The 19,227-nt window shown below is 59.6% G+C and overlaps 1 protein-coding gene across 6 annotated transcripts in view; it reads left to right on the top strand.

Annotated features, from left to right (window-relative positions):
* LOC131671161 (TWiK family of potassium channels protein 9-like) overlaps positions 1-19,227 on the top strand; it is a 92,743-nt gene that overhangs the window by 35,461 nt on the left and 38,055 nt on the right. For 4 of the 6 annotated variants that reach the window (XM_058947389.1, XM_058947387.1, XM_058947392.1 and 1 more), the window contains one exon: positions 12,485-12,602. The exons of 1 other annotated variant lie outside the window; for it this stretch is intronic. The gene's annotated coding sequence lies outside the window, so the exon portion shown is untranslated. The remainder of the gene's footprint in view (positions 1-12,484; positions 12,603-19,227) is intronic. One more of the 6 variants, XM_058947390.1, reaches the window with a different exon arrangement.

The following is a 19,227-nucleotide window of genomic DNA, read 5'->3' as shown; positions in this document are numbered from 1 at the left end:
TGAGCGTTGCACCACTAGCCAGCCTGCCGATATCTCGTTCTTTTTGTCCTGGCTCTCCCGCCCAGCCGGTACATGCCCTCTTGCCTACCAGTCGACTCGTGCGCAGAGCGAAAAAAGGAAGCAGAAAACACTTAACGACTTTGCCTAATGAATGTACTCTGCGGGAAATGACGAGCAACGCACGCGCCGACGCGACCGCTCTTAGCGCCGGCAAACTCATTTTCGACGAATTTCCATTTTAAATATTGAATTAGAGCGCGAGTTTTTCCAGGCGGGCCAAAGTGCCGCTGAAAAGCCCGATGAAAACGAGATTCGGCCGGGCGACCACGTCTCCGGCGCGCAGCCAGCTGATCCAAGGGGGAGCATTGCGCTCGACGGCCCGACAGTCGCCTCGCCACGGCGCGAAAGAGGCCGATGGCAGGCGCGTGGGCAAAAAGAAGAAACAATCTGTCGGGCGGTCGACCATCGGTCATCGGCGCACCGAACGACAGCTGCGCGCAAAAAAGCCGCGCCGCAGCTGCATTCTGGTCGCGGCATCAGCCGAGGCTCTCGTTCGCACGCACGTACGACTATAATTCAGTCTCGGGGCTCGCGGTGACACCTCAAATATTTGTCGCCGCCGAGCGCTCGTTTCGCCGTATCGGCAGCGAGCGTGGCCGCCATGGACTCGCGACAGCAGCGAGCTGCAGTCGTCTTTCGCGTTCGTCCCCCGCAAAATCAATTTGTCATTGAAATTGCGCGTCTATTCCGTCAGTGCCTGCGCCAGCGTCACCGCCACCGCCGTCGCTCGTTCGCTCAATTAATTCCCAAAGTGCGCCCGCGACGTCGGCTTTGTTTTGTCTTTTTGCGCCGTCGCGACTGTTTCCACGACTCCAAGCCACATGCCGGGGGCGTCGCGATCGCAAGTCGCGCCCGCCGAGCAAGCTGCCAAGCGCACAATGAATCCGGCCCCGAGTGAATTTGCAAAAGCAACGTGGAACGCGGCACTCGAATGAAAGTCTAATTGAAAAGCGAACGATTAAATGCGCAGCGTACGGGAGCGGAGCTCGGGTGGCAACGCGACCGGGGAAGGGGCGTCGCGTGGGCCTCCTCGCGGCCCAGTTGCGTGCGCCCGGGCAAATCGCGAGCGGACACGCGTTACGGGCGAGCGATCATCCTTTGCCGCCCATTTGAATTAATCGCGCCCGATCAATCGAGCACTCGAGCTCACTTGGTTACCTGCGCCTCGACCGCCTTTCCTCGCGAGCGCATTCGAGCTGCAGATTACTAGTCGTTTGCAGCGCGACCGCGCGCTCGTCGGCCGCCGCCCCGCGATCCTCCGTCGGTCAGCTGCCAGCGCGGAGGGCGAGCGTTGCCGTCGTTAATCTTTCGGCGGCTCGGCCCGGGAATCCATTAACTGGCGCTCGCCTTATAACACGCAGCCAAGCCATACGTGCGTATCCGATGGGCCGCGCTCTGCTCCCCCGCCGCGGCCCTTGTCAAGCTGGAGCGAGGCGCCGGCGTGCGTCCAGCGCGACGCATCTTCTTTTCAATCGACTCGCCTTTTCCCCGCTCGCTCGTTAATGAGCTGCCACGATAGCATATTTCCTTCGTTAGCTTTTTAATTGCGCACAGCTCCCCGCTCACCGTCGGCTATTCAGCGGGCCGACTTCCTTTCACTCGCGCTCAACCAACTCGAGCCGCGACCGCGCGTCACGCCGACTTTTGTCACAGCCGAGAGATAAATTTACGCGTCTGGGCGAACTCGCGGGGTCATTCGTCACGCTGCCGAGTAGCGTATGGCAGCTTCGTCAGCAACAGTCACGATCGAGTCTTTGGCCGTGGAGCGCTGGGCCGCGCTTGGTCCATGCAACGCGATGGCCTTCCTTTATTTACGAATAAATTTCTTTGCTCGCGCAAATATACGAGCACGCTGGGTCCAGCAGCTCGTCGAGCGCTACTGGGAGTAATAAAGTTCGAAGCGAGCCGTGGAAGCGCCCACCTCCTCTGCCCGAGCTCTCCTTTGCTGCTCCCGCGCTCTCTCTTTCTCTCTCTCTCTCTCCCTCGTTTTCTTTCCCTCTGCCCTGTCTGCCGCGCTCTCCTTTTTTCATCCGCCCAGGCATCGCGCTTGTCTTTTCCCGGCACGTCGCCCGTTTTGTTTGCTTTTTCCGACGGCAGCCTTGCCGACCTCCTTTCCTCCCGCCCGATGTACTTTTCATATTCCTTTGCATCTCTACCATTACTCTCGTCGATTTGGTCGTCTGTTTTTTTTTTTTTTTTTTTTTTTTTTCACTTCAATTAATTAGCTCGGCGCGTACGCTTACGATGGCAGCTGAGGTCCAGCTTGCGCAAGCAACTTTTTACGCCGACACGTTCGGCGCCTTCGGCACACTCGTCTACGACTACGTCGACCAACAGCCAATTTGATCGCCAATGAAACGATCGGGAGGAAAAATGACGAGTCAGTCGTGTCGCTCGGAGAGCTGCTGCGGTCTACGTCGTTTCGGCAATTTTAACGAGCCGACGGAAATTGTTAAACCGTATCCGACATTACAAACTTTCCAGGCTCAGTCTCTCGTATCTCGCGGGCCACTGACGCTACACTGCCACCGTCGCCGTCGCCGCCGCCGCCGCCGCCATCGTCGTCGTCGTCGGCGGGTTAAACGAGTTAGACTTTGCACAGGCTACGCTAACTTTAAGCAGTAAATGAATTGAGTAGACCAGAGAGAGAGAGAGAGAGAGCGAGAGAGTCGCGAGAGTGGGAGGAGGAGAGCCAGCAGAGATGAGCGCCTCTCCTCTCGTCTCGTTCTGCCTCTCCAAATCATTTTAACGCGTTCCAGAATAACTACATTTTCTCTAATTTCTGAGACTCGTTAAGTTTTTAGGCTACGGCGCCAGGCCGAATGAAATAACGGAATAGTCCAGCAAAAAAACCTCTCTCGCTCATTACGAGCTCGTGCACACAAAGAGAGCGAGAGAGAGCGAGAGAGAGCGAGAGAGAGAGAGAGAGAGAGAGAGAGAGAGAGAGAGAGAGGAGAGAGATAGAGATAGAGATAGAGATAACATTTTCCGTCGAAACTGCTTTATGCATAGCTCGCTTTACAGTGCCAGCACTCGAGTGCTGCGAAGCTTTCGAACGGGCGTTTTGCATGACACTTAACCTCGCTCCTTCCGTCTAAAACTTTCTCGGTGTTTCTAGAAAAAAAGGGGGAGGGGGGAGGGGGAAAGAGCCGTTTCAACTTGGTTGCAGTCGAGAGTTGAAAAGCCGAAAAACGATTACCTAGAATTGTATGCAGAGTTGAATGTCGAAACTGCAAGGATACAAAGCTTTCAATTAAAATGAGGAATGGAAAATCTGAAATGGTATTTCCTTTGAACCTTTGGTGGGCGAATCAGCAGCATGCGTCGGACGTTTGTAAGGGTGCCGCTTATGAAATGCAGCATTCGTAATATTGGATTCGCAAGTGCTCTCTCGGCCTGCTTCTCGCGCTCTCTATTTGCCTGGAGCGTCGAGCACTCGGCCTGGACATTTTTGCACAATAGCCGGGTGGGGGAGGGGATCTGGCTCGAGAGCAGCTGCCAGCAGCGGAACAGCGCGATAAGCAGGGAATGGAACGCGATTAACGTTGAGAATTTGGGCCAAGCCGGCCTCGCCGCCGCCACCGCCGCCTCGACGACTGGCTCTCAAGCCGGGGCCAGCAGCGGCTATCTTTTTGAGTCGATTAGCCTTCCCGCTGGCAACTCTCCGCGCGATCTTTTCGAAGCGTTCGCCGCTTCGGCTCGGCGCGAGGCCGCTTGCTGCCGGTTAATCGACGGCAACGGCCTTGGGCAGGCGGCGCTTATCGCGCGCCACGCGAGTCACCAACAAGTTTGCAAGAGCTTGGCGCTGCCGGAGTTTAGAGCGCTTTTACGGTCACTTCATCAATATTGAACTTGGGCCAGCGTTCGCGCGTTTGCGAGTGCTGCATTCGCACTTCAACTTGAGCGAATCGGTCTGTCGGGCTCTCCAAGTGATACGAATCGCGTTCGGTCAGCCGTCAAGGGCCGTGCGAGAACGACTGGCGAGGCCGCGCTCTCCCGATCATTCGCGAGGAAGATGGAGCGAGACTGCGGAGGCGAGCTTCATTTGTCGGCCGTGGCGCGCTCCGAGGCACGAGTCCTATTTGTAGCCGTCTCGTACGTGTGCCGCCGCCACGCTGCTGGTCATTACAATACGTCGGGCGCATTCGCTCGCAGCCGAATAAATCGAGTCCGCCCGCCTGCTCGTATTTTAACCGGCGCCGGTATTAATGTCGCGCGTTCCGCAACGACTCGATCAGTAAAAATCGGCCTTACGGAACGACACGCCAAGCCGGCAAGCGCCGGCTCCACCCACACAATGCTGCCGGCGAAATCGATGTCGCGCGCGCCCGCTCGCCTGCACATTTCTGCCGCTGGTCCTTTTTTTGCCGCAGTTTACGCGCCAGTGGCGCGCTCCTCGCCGCCCGTTGAAAATAGGCCCCGTAAATTCGGTCATCTCGCGCGCCCCGCCTCCCGCCGCGGCCACCCGCAGCAAATCAAATAAGCAGAGCTGCGCTCGATTGCGCAGTTCGTGAACGTTGAACGAGATCGGTCGCGGGCCAGCCGCGCTCTTTCAAGAGGTCAAGCGCCGCGCCGGAGTTTCGCTGTGCCGCCGCTGCTCAAGGAGAACAGCGAAGCGGACGCGCATTAGCTGCGTGCAACTGCAAAAATCGCAACCTCGCCGTCCGATCCGAGCGCACGGCTCGGACAACTGGGCTCGAATAGTTATCCGACTAATTTCAGCGCTGTCGCGGCTGCACGCTTGGCTGGCGCGCTCGCCGCGTCCCCGGCCGTTATTACGCATTTCGCGCTGCTGCATCGGCAATTGTACGCTTCGAGTGAGCCAGCGCCGCGAAACTTCGCAGCGGGCACAAAGGAGGCAAAAAATTGCCGGGTAACGCACTGGCCGACCAGCTCCACGAACGAAAGTATAGTGCGAGTAAACTCGCACCAACCTCGGCTAATTTTCTTGTGACGCGCGACGTCTTTCTTGCTCACCCACTCGTACGTCCGTTCAAATGATCTCGTTACTGGCGTTGCTACCCTCGGTTCGCGGCGTCGCCCAGTGAATTATTCTCAAAGATTCAAAGTGACTTTTGGCCCACGACAGTGGCTGGCTTTGAAAACTGAAAATGAAAGAAAAAAAAAAAGAAGATATTGGTTAAAAGCCGCGCCCGAGCGAGCAAGAGAAAAAAGTGGAGAGAGTGTAAAAGGAAGCGAGGCACGGAAGGGCACACAGGGCAAAGGAGCTCAAACGATTCAAATCGGGCTCATCTGCAGCTTTTCCCCTCGCGGCTACTGCAGAGAGGATGAAAATAAAACTCGATTCCTCTTCGTCCCTCCCACTCCCCCCCTCGGCCCTCGCCCCGCGCTCTTTCTCGCTCTCTCCCTCTATGGGATTCGGACTGGGAAAAAATCAAACACGAGAGGTGCGGCGTTGGCGGATTTTAGCGACTGATCGTACACGTGCGCGCGCGTTCGTGTCCGCGTATGCGGCTGGCCGCGTGACCGTCCGAGCCTCGAGGGAAATGTGCCAAACGAAGAGCTGCCGAGCGCAAGTGAAACGTGCGCCAAACGATTCGGACGACCAGCTAGGCGGCCGGACGGATAGAAAGAGCCGAGGGCGCTCGCGACATTCCAGACTGATTCGCCGAATCAAAGGCCTGTGTCGCGCCGCGGCCGAGTACCCGTGTGCGCCGCTGACGGCGGCGCGGCTGCCACTCGCCATGGACTATACGTGCATCTCCGCGATACTCAGTCGAATCGACGGGTGCTCTGTCCGCGCAGTCAACTGGCTCTGAGCCGCGGATATACAGATCGCGGGCCCTTCGTGGGTAGGTTCATACGACTGGTCGATTACGGGCATTTGCCGGCCCAGTCCGTGCCAAAGAATAGCCCGCGGGCCATTCAAGAGCCAGGTTAATTAGATCTGCCAGTGAGCGCGAGGCCGCGCGAATCACCAGAGCAGCTGCGGGCCACTCGCCGGCGATAACGCGGAGCGAGCATCTCGGAGGTTCCGCGGCGAGAAGCCGCGACCACGTGTGCGCCGAACCAGCTCTATTTAGCGGTGCTACTCTGGCAGTAATTGCGCCGAGGTGCGCTCGGATTTTCGGGCGCCATTATCCTCGCCGCGTAGCCCGCTCACTTCCGCTATAATGCTGATTGCACTTCGACTCGGCCGTCCTGCGCAATTGCTGCAGCTCCCTTCTCGGCCTTGGCCCGCGCAATGCATTGTGCGGTGTCCTCGCTCTCCTGACTCGCTCTGCACTTTGGCCGTCGCGTTCTATCAATCGGTCGCTCGATCCTCGGACGCATGTGCCAGCTTCGCTATCGGAGAAACGAGAAAGCGGAGCAGCCGTAGTTGCGCGTCGCTCCTTCGCTTTGAGGCCAATCCTGCTGTAGGCAAGCGCAAATCGTGCACCTGGAGATAAGTTTCGCGGGCCAAGCGGCTGGCGGCTGAAAGGCGATTCGCGGAAGGTCCGCGGAGGTCGACACGTGGGCTACCGATTCCCTTTGGCCATGGCGTCGCCGTGACGTACGTCGGCGATGAATAATGAATAGACGTATCGAGGGATCAGCAGCGCGCTTGATCCGCATTGCCGCTCGTATTATTATACGCTCTCCTGCTCGCCTTTTGTTCCCCATATCGTTGCTGTATTCTTCTCCCCCGAGGAGCGACAGCAAGCGAGTCTCCATTGTTTGCGCGTGGCTAAGGCGGGTAGTAGCCTACGCTCTCCTACCGCTCCTTTCCTCGGCGCGTCATCAGTCGTAGGCCAGTCTCTCTCTCTCTCTCTCTCTCTCTCTCTCTCTCTCTCTCTCTCTCTCTCTCTCTCTCTCTCTCTCTCTCTCTCTCTGGCCGGCTTTGCGTTCGGTTGATATTGCGAGGAGACCGGCTGTTTTGCTGGCGTGACATTGTCATTTGCCGGCGCCAGTGTCCGTGACAGTAGTCAGCCAGCCGGCTCTGGCCTGTCGCAAATCCCATCAAAAGCCAGACATCAAGTTGCCTTAACGCGCCTAAGCTGCTGTCGTCCACTGTTCCGCGCGAGAGGCGCGTGCTGGCGGACGCAGCAGCCGAACTGCGAGCGCTGAACTTTGCCGGGCAACTTGTCCCCGGCGCTGCGCAGGCAACTGCCGGCATCCGTAAGAATTTCAGGGCTGCTCGCCGGCCCAGCCGTGTCTCGATTCGTCAGCGCGGATTGCTCGAAAGGCCGTCTACGTCGCCGCTGATCATCGGCATTATGCGCTCGCCTGCTCGACCTACATGCACGCGCTCGCGCACCGATGGAACAGCGCGAGCGCGGACAATGACAAGCATTGTTTTCTTGGTGGAAAAGCTTCTGGTCGGCCGTTCGGAGGCCAATTGGAACGAGTGGCCATTAGTCCGAATAATTCCGAGAGGACGCATCTGGCGCGAGCGGCTTTAATCAAGAAAAGAACAAATGAATTATCGGCCGGCGACGGGAACCGAACGACTGAGGAGCAAAGTGGTCGCCCTGAAAACTCGAGAGTGACTTTGACCGGCAGCACTTGGCCCGGAGCAATGGCCCATCCGAGGCAGCTGTAATTAGTCGATCGAAGCACCTTTCAGCGAGGCTAATTACGGAGGCTGATTGCAATAATGCCGGGCTTCAAAAAGACGGCTCGGGAAAGAGAGAAGCCAATTACGAGCGAGCGGCACGACTGCTGCACGCGGGCCTTTTCTCTGGGCGACAGCTGCATTAGACCGCGCCGCCGGAAAAAAACGAAGCGCAGCGCCGGCGCGAGGGATCGACACTGCCGAGCGCCGCGCGAAAGAAAAAGCAGCTTTGCCGAGATGATTAACGCTGGTTGCGGCGAGTTTAATGAGAAAGTTCCTCGGTCAATAGTTTGACTGGCGAGCGCAGGCCGTGGAGCTGCGGCGTTTCCGTCTGCGCCGGCTACGCGAGGCAAAGTCCATGGTAATATCGCGGCACGCCGACGCAACGAAGCCGCCGCGCCGGTAATCGCTCCGCGGGCTTATCGCGCCCGCGCAACCCCTCCGCGGCTCGATCAACGATATTTTGCCGCTGCAAGCGGTCAGCCACGGCAATGCGCTCGTCGTCGGCGAGCTTCCGGCTTGGATCGGGCAAACGAATGACGGTCGCACCGCGCGCCGACGTTTAATGCATTGATTAGCGTCGCGCGAGCGGCGTGGCGAGTTATGACACTGACGAGGCCGACGGAAAATTCGATGGCAGCGACGCAAATGAATGCCCGAAACTCGTCGCTCGATTGTCCTCTACGAGCGCTAATGCTCGTAATCATCGCGAGTCGGCGATTGCCGCGCGCCTCTCCGGAATATTAGCCGACGTATCGCCGGCGGCGCGCGCGTCCGACCAAAAGCGGCTATGACTACTGATTCGGTGGCGCTGCTGCTAATCATTTAATTTGTACGAGTAATCAGCGCAAGTGTATACCCGGCCGAAAGCAGCCAGCGTCGAGTGATCAGAGCTGTAGACAGTGCAGTTGGTCGAGCAAGGTCGGAGGGCTGGCCGATCGCCGTCCCTTTGTGGAGTACGCGAGGTGAACCTGAGGCAAATCGAGAGCTGTGTCGTCGCTGGGCTAGTGCGCTCGCGGGGGAAGAACGTCGGGCACCGGCGTCGCGCTGCTTGTAACGGCGCGCCGCGCGTCGGTCCGGTTTCCGATCGGTCGCCAGCCGAATGGCCTCTTATCAGGCGGCAATCAGGGTAAGAACTGTAATCTCGCTGGAGCTAGTTAAAAGAGGAGCTCTCGACGGCTCTATCCAGAGTCCGGCTCGGGCGCGGAACTTGATAAATGATGAAATTCATTATCGATCCGGGGGCGCGCGCAAATTGCCTGCACGGGGCCGGGAAAGGCTGCCGCGGCGCTGCGAACCAGGCAGCGAGGTCAAGCTGATCCTCCTTTCACCGAAGCTTGCTCAGCCAGTCTCTTGCTCGAGCAAATGAGTGAAAAGGGATCTGTCGCGCGAGCAAGAAATTAATCGAGAGCTTTGACAAACGGTGCGTGCGAACGGCTCTGGAAGCCGACTGCTGAGTCGGATTAGCCCTCGATCTTATTAGAGAACGGGAGATAGAGGCGCGCGACTTTGTCTTGCAGGTCAGGCGCGAAACTGGAGCCCCGAGCTCGCGACCGTTAATTAAGAAGCCGCATGATTTAATAACGAGGCAATTAGCCGCGAGAGTGCGCGCGCCTCGGGGCCTCTTTACAGCTTGCCGGCCGCCAATCTCGGCGCGGATCGCGGCCCGGTAGCACCGGCTCGGCGCCTAATCAAATAAATACTGCAGCCAGCCGTCTAGCACATTTTTCAGCGACTCGCACCTCGGATTTCATCGGGCCCCGGGGTGCCTGCGACGACGCGCGTCGATCCGATTGCACGTATCCAATTGATGAAAGCACGTCTCTGTAATTGAAATTGGAATGGCAATGGGAAGAGGACACCGGCGCGATATGTTTGTCTTTCAGTGTCGAGTCTCTGTAGCGCTTTTTATTCGCTACTCGGATTATCGATCGAACAATTGCAGGCCATCGGAGCGTCGGCCAAGACAAAGCAGCCCAAGTTTCGCTCATTTGCCTGCGCAGTAAGTGCGCCGCGGTTGCGCGTCGAGATCATATTTGCAAAGTTGGATAGTTAGCGCGGTCCTCGTCTAGCGCGAGTCGCGAGCCGCGAGAGCAAGACAAACTTGAGCCTGTACGTACTGTCACAATGGCGCCGGATCGGATGGCAATCTCGGGGCATCGCCTGCGCGCGAGCGCGCGAAAGACGCCCGCTCTTCCGAGCGCGTCGGCGTACCTACGCCGACGGACCCTGCGGTCAACTCGGCGGCGTGCTAATATTGGTGGAGCAAACTGTTTGCCCTCCGCGCGCGCGCCCGCGCGCAGCTGCTCGTCTCCAATCCACTCGACCCGAGTCGACTCGGCTCCTGCGCCCCGCAGGATTTCCGCTCGGCAACTTGCTTGCTGAGTGAAATTCGCAGGCAGCCCGCTGACAAGGAGCCAGGCCTCGCTTCGCGCTGGTGGCACTCCGCGGTCGGCGCGCTCGTGGCTCCGCTCAGCTTCCTCCGCGACATCCACTCGTCGTCCTCCGAGATTGCGTTCGGCTACTGCTACGCCGGCTGCCCGGGCGTTCACTCGACGACAGCTTCTACTCCATGCCACTCTCTTTCTCTCTTCTTGTTTCGCGACGGCTTTCGCCGTAAGGAGAGCCGCAGGCGAACGATCTGCGAAGCATCGCAACCTGGCTGCCGAGGGAAAACGCGACGACGGTCCACATCTGCACATTCGCCAGCTTTTCGCTCGTCCATCCGTTTGGAAGAGCCGAATGAATGTGATAAAGAACGAGAAGGGCGCCCTGCCTCTTCGCCCCCGCAGATCCGCAAACGTGGCGCGGGGCAGGGGCCGCGTCCCGCAGAGATATATGTGTGGAGCTGGTCCGGTTAATTGGCGCGGCAGCGCCGCTGGCGATGCGTTTCTCTGCGGCAAGCTGCAACGCGGCGCTCGCGCGCCGAGCCGCGGCGGTCGGCTATCCGGATGATCGAGGCGGCGGCGGCGGCGGCGGCGGCGGTGGCTAGCTCCGTGCCCTCAGCTTGGACTGATGGACGAGAAGGTAGAGCTCCGCGAAGAAACCACTCTGGCTGGGCCTTTAATGCTCCGCTTGCAGTCCGCGGACTCGAGCCCCGGATAAAGCCCGTGCCGCTCGTTGCAGCCTTCCCATTTCATTACTCCGAAGCCGCGCGGATAACCTCCCTTTATTGTTATTCGCGCTAACCGCCAGCTGGCTACGTTACTCCTCTGCGCTCGGAGCTGGGCTTTGTTGAACGACGTGTTATTACGTTTGCTTTGCGCGCGGCCTTTTATTTCATCGATGTCGTGTTGCACCTACGAACAACATTCACGGTTTGGATGCTCTCTCGTGGAAAGTAACCGCATTGACCGAGCGTTGGCTTACCGTGATGTGTTTCCGTCTCTGTCGACGTACGAAACTGCCCCCGTTCGATATCAGTATTCACCCGATGCCCTTCGGCAATGGATAAATACTGAAAAGTTGAACTGAAATTTAAACGCGCGTGCTCTAGATTGCATATTGCGGTCGCGCATACACATGGGTAGCGCGCGGCCAGGTAAGATTGCCGAGCCAAGCGCGGCGGCCTCGAGCAATCGGAATTTTCCAATTTAATCCAATGCGCTGCATGCCAATCGCTCGCTAGCGGAAAAGTGCCGGGCAGCCCCCGGGATATCCAGCGCCGCTGTTTCGCCGGCTGCGCATACAGCTCCTCCGACTCGTCCGTGGAATAAGCTCTTACGCGAACCGGGCTCTGGCGCGGCACTCTCTGCGCGACCGCGCGCGTCCACGGACAAAGGCCCGAAAAAAAGCAGACAAAAGCAGCGGCGATATCGCACGAATGCGCCCACTCCGTGCTCGTCGTTGCGCAACGAATTGCTCAGCTTGTGTCGAGCCGTGAGCCGCGAGCCGCGGCGCCTGCATCTAGCGCGAGCGCGTTGGCCGCGCGCTCCTCGGCTCCTACTCGCTTATTCTCGTGGCTGGCGCGGCTAATCGCGGCCTCGCGCGCATAAAGCCAGAGGCCGATGGAATTCCGGGAGACGATGAAAAATGACTTTTACTCTTTGCGGCAGGTTCGAGGGCGGCAGCCGGGGAGTAAGGGGGGCGAGTGGCCTCAATTTCTCATCCGTTTGCCAAGCGCAAAGCCAAGCGAGCACACGCTCCGCAGCGCCAAAGAGCCGGGTCCAAGTGGTAATATCGGGCGCGCGAGCAAACCGACGCGAGTGAAAAGCGCCCGAGATGGCAGATCGAGCCGTCACGCGTCGCGCGCCTTCTCCGGGCGGACGAGGCAGCGGCGCGAGCTCGCGCGGGAAAAGCGCAGAGGGCAGAGATTTATTAGCCGAATCCCCGGGACACGAGAGACGGCGCCGAGCGCGCGCTTCATTTTCAAGGCGCCCGAGTGCACTGCTCGCCTCCTCCGCTGCTTACCTCGCTCGCGATGTGCTCGAAAAAGCTAGCGCACCGCCGCCGCTCGAGTGTAAATACTCGTCGGGCTTGTTTATCAGCCCCTCGACGTGCAGTGATTAAGCTGGGCGCAGCGGCTCCGGGCGCGCGAGTGCTGCGCCGAAAAATCGCACTCGGCCGGCGCTGAGCTTGCAAGAGCAGGCGGCGGCCAAAGACCATAAAGATATGCTTTGGCCGGGGTGCGAAGCTGCGCCGGAAAAATCGATGTAACGGCACGGCGTCGAAAGCCGTGCCGCGTGTGTGCGTGCAGTCGTGAGCTCTCTTCGGTGGGATTGTCGGCATCGCGCGGAGCGCGCGCGTATCGAGTATAGGCGCGCGGCCCGTGCAGCCCGAGCGGCTGACGCCGCCAAAGATGTTTTACGAGGCGACGAACGGTTGCCGAGGATCAACTAACGAGGCTTCGCGTGTGCTGTGTGCTTTCAGATGGCGTAGACGAGTGTGGCCGAGCAAGTCTGGTTAGCCGTCTGCCCGGAGGGGCCTGCGTGCGAAGCGCGCCGGAAGCTGCGGAGACAGCCTGTCGGTGAGCGGTGATGTGGAGGGGGTAAGCAGAATAAAAGCCAAGCAAACGGGACAAGACGGGGCGCGCCACTGCAAGTCTGGAAATTGCGAGGAGAAGTTTGATAAAAAATAAACAGCTCGAGGAGAGCTGGCTCGGCGGAAAAGCGGCCGTAAAGAATGGAGTTGGGGCCCGGGCTCGCTGCAGCTCGTAAAAGCTCGCCTCGTAAATGCCTGACGTGATTCGGTGCGCGAGCGAGCTTTTCAATTTTTCCGAAGCTCGCGCCGCCGAGCAAGTGCAACTGCAATTGCGTGCAATCCGTACCCTTTCAGCGGCGCTGGCAGCAATTACTCGGAAGCTCGCGAGAGACGTGCGAAGGGTACGAAGAGATTAGGGCGCGAGCGAGTCGAGCCGCCGCCGGTAGCCAGCTAACACGTCCGCTAGCACCCACCTCGGCAAAGCGGCACTCGGTGCAGCCGCCTGCCCCTCCGTTGACCCGACTGTTTTTACTGCCAGTCGGCGCTCTCGGCCGAATGTCCTTGTCGAGTCGCGGCGCCATTGTCGACGCTCGACGCGACCCGGAGCGTCGTCGCTGCTCGCGCGTCACGGCCGGCCGACGAAGGCGCGCGGCGGCAGCAGGTCACCGCGGCGCGCAGGGGAGTGCGCGAAATGGAACGACAACAGTCAGGCGGCAAGCGACGCGCGCCGCAATCGTCCGCTTCTAGGCGGGCGATCGCGCGCAGCCGGCCGCCGCCTCGGCGCTGTCGATTCGATTCCAAATCGAAAGTCAACAGGCTCACTCGAGCGCGCTCGCGTCCGCACCGCTGCGATTCGGATGCGCCCCGTCGCGCATGAATATGATAATGCGCCAACCTTTTCGTCAGCGCCGCCGGCTCGCGCAATAAGTTTAGCCCGCTGGCGCCGCAACGGTCAACTTTCCTCTCGCCAGCTCCCTTTGCGCTCGCCTCGCGCGCCGTGAATGCCGATCAGGCGGCTTGGCGGGAGTGCGTCGCTCGCAGTCGCGGGCCTCTCGGCGACAAACTCGCAGCCGCCGGCGAAACAAAATCGATACTCGCAGCCTCTCTGTGGCAGCTTGTCTCGCGGCGGCAGCCCCTCGTCCCCTGAGCCTCCGCGCTCGCCATCCGCTCCGACGACTGCTCGGCGAAGCCGTTCGTCGCCCACCGACCGACCGCACCGGAGTCGACGACTTCGCGGATATCCGTGCGAGCGGGCTGGATCGCGACGAGTCGCTTATCGTCGGTAAACGGGATGCTCCTCGGGCGGCGCTTCGCGCGGAATGCACAAGCGAGGCTTTTTATTTGGCGAGGGTGTAAGCTGACGGGAATAAATGGCCGGATCGCCACTGCTCAAAACGGCCACATGCGAGGTAGGCGGCACTCGTCATCCGATGCCTGTCACCTACGATCTGCCACGCCCTCGCCAGGTGTGCACTCGATATCACACAATTGAGCCAGCCGCGCGACGATAGCACGGCATTGAATGGAGCGCCGTTAATGAAGCTCGAGTGGCGCTGCGGGTTGCGAGCTACTTGCGAGCTTACCTACCGATCAAGACGGATGAAGTGTAGCTAGTGGCTGGAAGCTGCTGCAGGCAGAGAGAGAGAGAGAGAGAGAGAGAACGGGAGCAAGGCGTCGCGCGCCGCCGGAAGCCACGATGACAAATGGACTGTCGTGCGCGGCCAGAAATAGAACGTTCCTTCCGGCTCGATGTCCTCCCCCTTCAGCTCGGCTTCTTCCTCTCCCCGCGGGGCTGCGCTGCCAAATGATGGACTCTTATTGCTCCTCGCCGCCTAACCCTTTTTCCATTGGCATTCGACGACGCAGCAACCGGCCAAACAACGACGAGATCTATTGCACGCGAACTACGGCCTGCTTTGCATTCCGAGCTCGTCAAGCGCAACCGCCAAGGAAGAAATGCCAGTCGATTCGCCGTTTCAATTGAAATCTCATAACGAATGTCGGGAACTTGAGCTTATTGATGGGTACCCTGGCAATAAACGCGCACTCGATTATTCGGCGGCACAAGCACGTTTAGCTGTTGCGGTTTAAAAATGATCCTCGTTTTCTGCCCCCCCCCCCCCCGCCCACCTCATCACTCTGATGTAGATCCTTTGTTTGGAATCACATTGCCTTTTCGCCCTCTCTTTCGCTCTCTATCTCACTCTCCAGAGAGCCAGAGAGCTACGGCCAAAAAATCGTCGTGGCGGTCGCGGCCACAATAGCGCGCCCTTTATCGCCTTCTACGAGCTCACGTAGCTGCTACGCTCTCGTCTATAGACTGGGTCGTTTTTCACGTTCGCCGCCCAAGAAGCTCTCGAGCCGAGGGCCACAACTCGACTGGCGGGCCGGGGCCGAGCGAAGAAGCCGATAATAAGCCTCGCTCGACAATGATCCCGCGCTTGCGACTGCGCTCGCAGCGCTTTCGGACGAAGCAAATTAATTTGGCATTCGGCGCACGGCGCGCGTGTTTCCGCACATTAGCTCGAGAATCGAGAGGAGCGCTGATATGCCAGCTCGACGAGAAAATTGGCATCTCTCTCGGAATACTTTGGCGGAAGCTCCCGCGGCTCTCAAATCCGAGCGGAGCGCGCGCGCACTAACAATTTTCTGTTAGCCGGGGCTGCAACGCGCTCCCTGCAGCCGAAATCATTTTCGTTTATATATGCCGCGCGCCGCCATCTCCGCTGCTTGCCCTGCGCTGCACGTTGCCGCGCTCGCGGAATGAAATTCCTCGAGCAAGCGAGAGCCCGGCGCAGCTCGCGAAACCTCGAATTCATATGAAATTTATCCGGCGCGGCGTCTGCTCGTTCGGCCCTCGCCGCACCTTACGCACGTCGTCGATGATCGATGACGGACCGAGTTCGTTCCCGATGCCGTCGACGTATCAGGCTGGCGCGCGAGTAGGCGACGCATCAACGGCGGGCATCAGTCCAATGACATTACGAGAAAAGTTTTCGAAGCTCGCACAGATGGCCCGCAATCCAGCGGCATCTTAATACGGCTTGGATTGGACACGCGGACCGGCGCGAAACTTTCACTTATCCGCCGACATGCCGCGGCTTAGGGTACGAGGCTCGGCCAGTTATATAAAGTGCCAACTGGTCCTAATTCATCGGTGAAATCGCCAGGCGAGAACTATAAGCTGGAGCCTTATTTATCGGGCAAAGTTGGCGAGCTTGGAGAGCAGGCCGAGCGGCACGGAGAGGCTCGGAGCAGCTAATGGAGACAAACGGGGGCGCCGCCTAATGGAAAAACAAATAGGGAGCTCTCTTTTCGAGAATTCTTGGGCCGGGCATCGGAAATTATTGGCGCGCGCGTCCGCGGACAGTGGCAGGGCGCGCGAGCACCCGCGGGAACAGTCGGATCGTCGCGCGCGCGGAATCTTGAAGAGGGCAGCCGCAGGATTATAAAGCGGCTTTAAGGGGTCAAGTGGAGCGCGCCCGGCTGAAATACGAAAATAGAGAGTGCGCGCGAGCAGAGGAGTAACGAGCGCTCTCCGGAGGAAAATTTCCGACGCGGAGAGAGAGCGCGACTCTTGACGCCACCGCCGCCGCCGCCGCGATTACGCGCTCCCAACTCGTCCCGAACTTCATTGCCCTGGGCTCTCCGTCCGCGAGTAAAAAGATTCATTGCTCGCTCAAACAATTACGCGCTCCTCGGCTAGGTTTTTCTTTGTCCGCGGGATTAACTTTCGCTCGGCGCCGCCGCGCTTGGCCCGCGGCCCGCCTTCTAATTGCTTCGAACTCGCTTTTTGCCGATGCCACCCTCGTCGCCGATTGCGCTCTCGACGCCCGCAGCCGGATGAGGCCGCCCAAAGTGCCGAGTTGCAGATGTATCGTTAGCGCCTGTGCCCGCTTCTTGCCCGTTTCTTGTCCGCTTTGCCGTGGCTTTACCGTAGGACGGCGCGCCCGCGATCGCCTCGAACACGGCGCCGATTATTAATGTGCTTCTCGTGACTGGCGCCCCCGCGGCACGACGGAGGCCGTGCCGAGCTCGGTTTTGCCCAGCTCTCTCTCTCTCTCTCTCTCTCTCTCTCGATGAAAGATCGATCAGCTCGATTTTATTGCCCGACAACGGGAGGCCGCGACGTCAGCTGGTTACGCGGCCTACGTCTGGCGATGCCGATGGGCTGCAGCTCGACCATTTATCAAGCGATCTGGTCGCAGCCTCGTATTCCGCTGGGAAGGTCAGCACGGAGAGCTTGGCGATGACGCCTAGCCTTGACCACTCGCAGACCGGCGGCGCTGTAATTTTCCGCGTCTCGCCACGGGGTAAGCGTAGCCGTAGCCCGCCAGCGGCACCGCGAATCGATCTTCAGTTCGAGCGGCAGCCTGGAGCGTCGCGCCGCGACCTCGGATAATTAAGGAACTTTCGCCGGGACAATCAGAGCGTCGGTCTCTCTGCGGCGCGGGCGGTCTGGATTTCGCGATGCTCGGGCCGCTGAGGAATGTCAATAGCAGCGCCAACTTTGCCATTCGCAACGAGCGCCCAACCAAAATGCGAGCGTCTCGACGCGCGCGCCTCTCCATCGCTCTCTGTTTACCAAGTTGGCCGCCTCCTCCCCGCCTCCACCGGCTCTCCGCGAGCTCGTTCATTTTTACTCCGCGCCCTCTTACTTTTGCCCGGCAATTCCGGCCGTTAATAACGAACATTAAGCCAAGTCGGGCCAACTTCATTGAATAATTATCAGCCGCGATAAGTTTTGCGGGCGCGCCACTTTCTCGGTTTTCTGGCTTGTTCTCGGCACTGCCTCGGAGCTGCCTCGGCGGAACTCGGAGGATCGTCGCACGAGCACGTACAGAGCGGCGCCCAGGTGAGGGTTCGCGTTGCACGGCGCACGTACGGATAGGAGATAGGGGAAGTGGCGATCGATCGCCTATCCATCCGGGCTCTCTTCCGCCGAGCGAGGAACTTGATGCGCCATCGAGCTACGGCAGTCCGAGTTATTGCCCGGCTTTTTATTGCGCGTCTCGCTCGCTGCGCTGCCGCGCGTTCGCCGCTCTCCTCGGCTGCCTCGGTCGCTGCAGCTGGCGGACCCCTCGAGCTTTTATATTCCGCCGCGCTCTGCCCCTCTCGCAGCTTGCACTTCGTTCTTTATCCGCGCCATAACGCTTATCCCTTTCCGGCGGCACTGCTGGCGCGCCGAATTCTCCACTCTCCGTTCCGAGAAGAGGAGGAGGCGCGCGGCTCCGAGCGCGGCTCCGAGCGCGTCTCTTCGGCATTCGACGGCGGCCAGGCAGGGCGCATTGTCGGGCGCATTAGTCACAGGTCAGCGGGGACGTGTCGAGTGAGAGGCCTCTCGCGCTCACCACTTACCTGGCCGCACCTCTGATCTCCTTCGCCAGTCGGCGCACAAAGGGACGTAGCGCGCCCGCCGCTTTGTCCGCTCGAAAATAGCCGGGCCGCCCGGCTCGGCCGTTTCAGCCGCAAAATCGCCGAAAGAAGCGGCCGCGCCGCGAGCGTTTCGCGCCCCAAACTAGGCCTCTCGCTTCAACTGGCCCGCGTCATTGTTGCCGTGCCTCGGAGCGTCTTTCGAACGGTCCGAACGAGCCTCGTCGACCGATCGATCTTCATCGCAGGTATGCTCGTTCGCTGCCAGAGCCGCTGCCACGCAACGTCGGTGCGCTCGGCGTCCTCTCGCTCGAGCGTTTTGTCGCGGGGTCAATATCGAACGCGCCGTCTGTGCGTCGTTGTTCGTGCATCGGGCAGTTGCAACTGCGTGGCAGCGCGAATAAATATTTCTACAACGAATGATCTAATTAGAGCGGCATTTATGCGCATATCAATTCATAGCACGTGATTATCTTTGCGATGGGCGGGGGGGGGGGGGGGGGTGGGCTGCAGCGATCGATGTTATTTCAGAGCGCGACGCAGCTTACAGGCCAGCGAGATGCCATTAGCGATGGCCAGTCGAAGCTTTTGCAGCTGCGGCGCGCGGGCCGCGTTTTAGTTCGATTAACGTTATATTCGTCGGACGCGAGCTTTCAGCGGCCGTGGCATTCGCAGATAGCGCTCGTCGTGCGCGCATAATGGACTGGCGCTCCGGCGTGGCGAATTCGCGAATCGCGGCGCCCGCCACGGCCGAGATCCAGTCGCGGCTGGACGTGTTCGCGTTGGGGCGAGCAGCGGCGAAGTTGGCGCGAGCGAGAGACGCCCCCGGCGAATATGAATTTCGCGTATCGCGCGGCTTGGCCCGTTGAATGAAACGCATTTGCTGTCACGTCGAGCGGGACACATCGATAAAATAGACGCGTCGCTCCGGTATTCACGGGACGGAGAGTAGCAGCCGGTGAAGAAGTGCCTTTTCATTGAGAATCGATTACTCGGCACTCGCAGCCCGTGCGCGCCTCGCGCCGACCGAGTGGCGTGCACGCGTATACGTCCTCTTTCGAAAAAAGGTATAAACGGACCACTCGATATCGCTAGCTGTCGTCCCCTTTCCGATTCTCCCTTTCTCTCCCGAGCTCGAGGCTGTAATGCGCCCTGGTCGCCTAGTCTCGCCTCGCCTCGCCTCGTCTCGGATAATAAATAACCGCTTCTCGACTCGCTTCTCCAGCGCAACCTCCCGCGTCGCGCATTTTTTCCCGTCGAGCCACCGCTCGCCGCATCTCTTTTGTGCTCCGTGTTTGTCTTGGCCCGGCCGAGCCAAA

Source organism: Phymastichus coffea, unplaced genomic scaffold, assembly GCF_024137745.1.
Source record: "Phymastichus coffea isolate CEN01 unplaced genomic scaffold, Cenicafe_Pcof_1.1 PCOF00120, whole genome shotgun sequence".
Lineage (NCBI taxonomy): Eukaryota > Metazoa > Arthropoda > Insecta > Hymenoptera > Eulophidae > Phymastichus > Phymastichus coffea.
The sequence above is the reverse complement of the archived record's forward strand: the minus strand, read 5'-3'. Positions and strand labels throughout refer to the sequence as shown.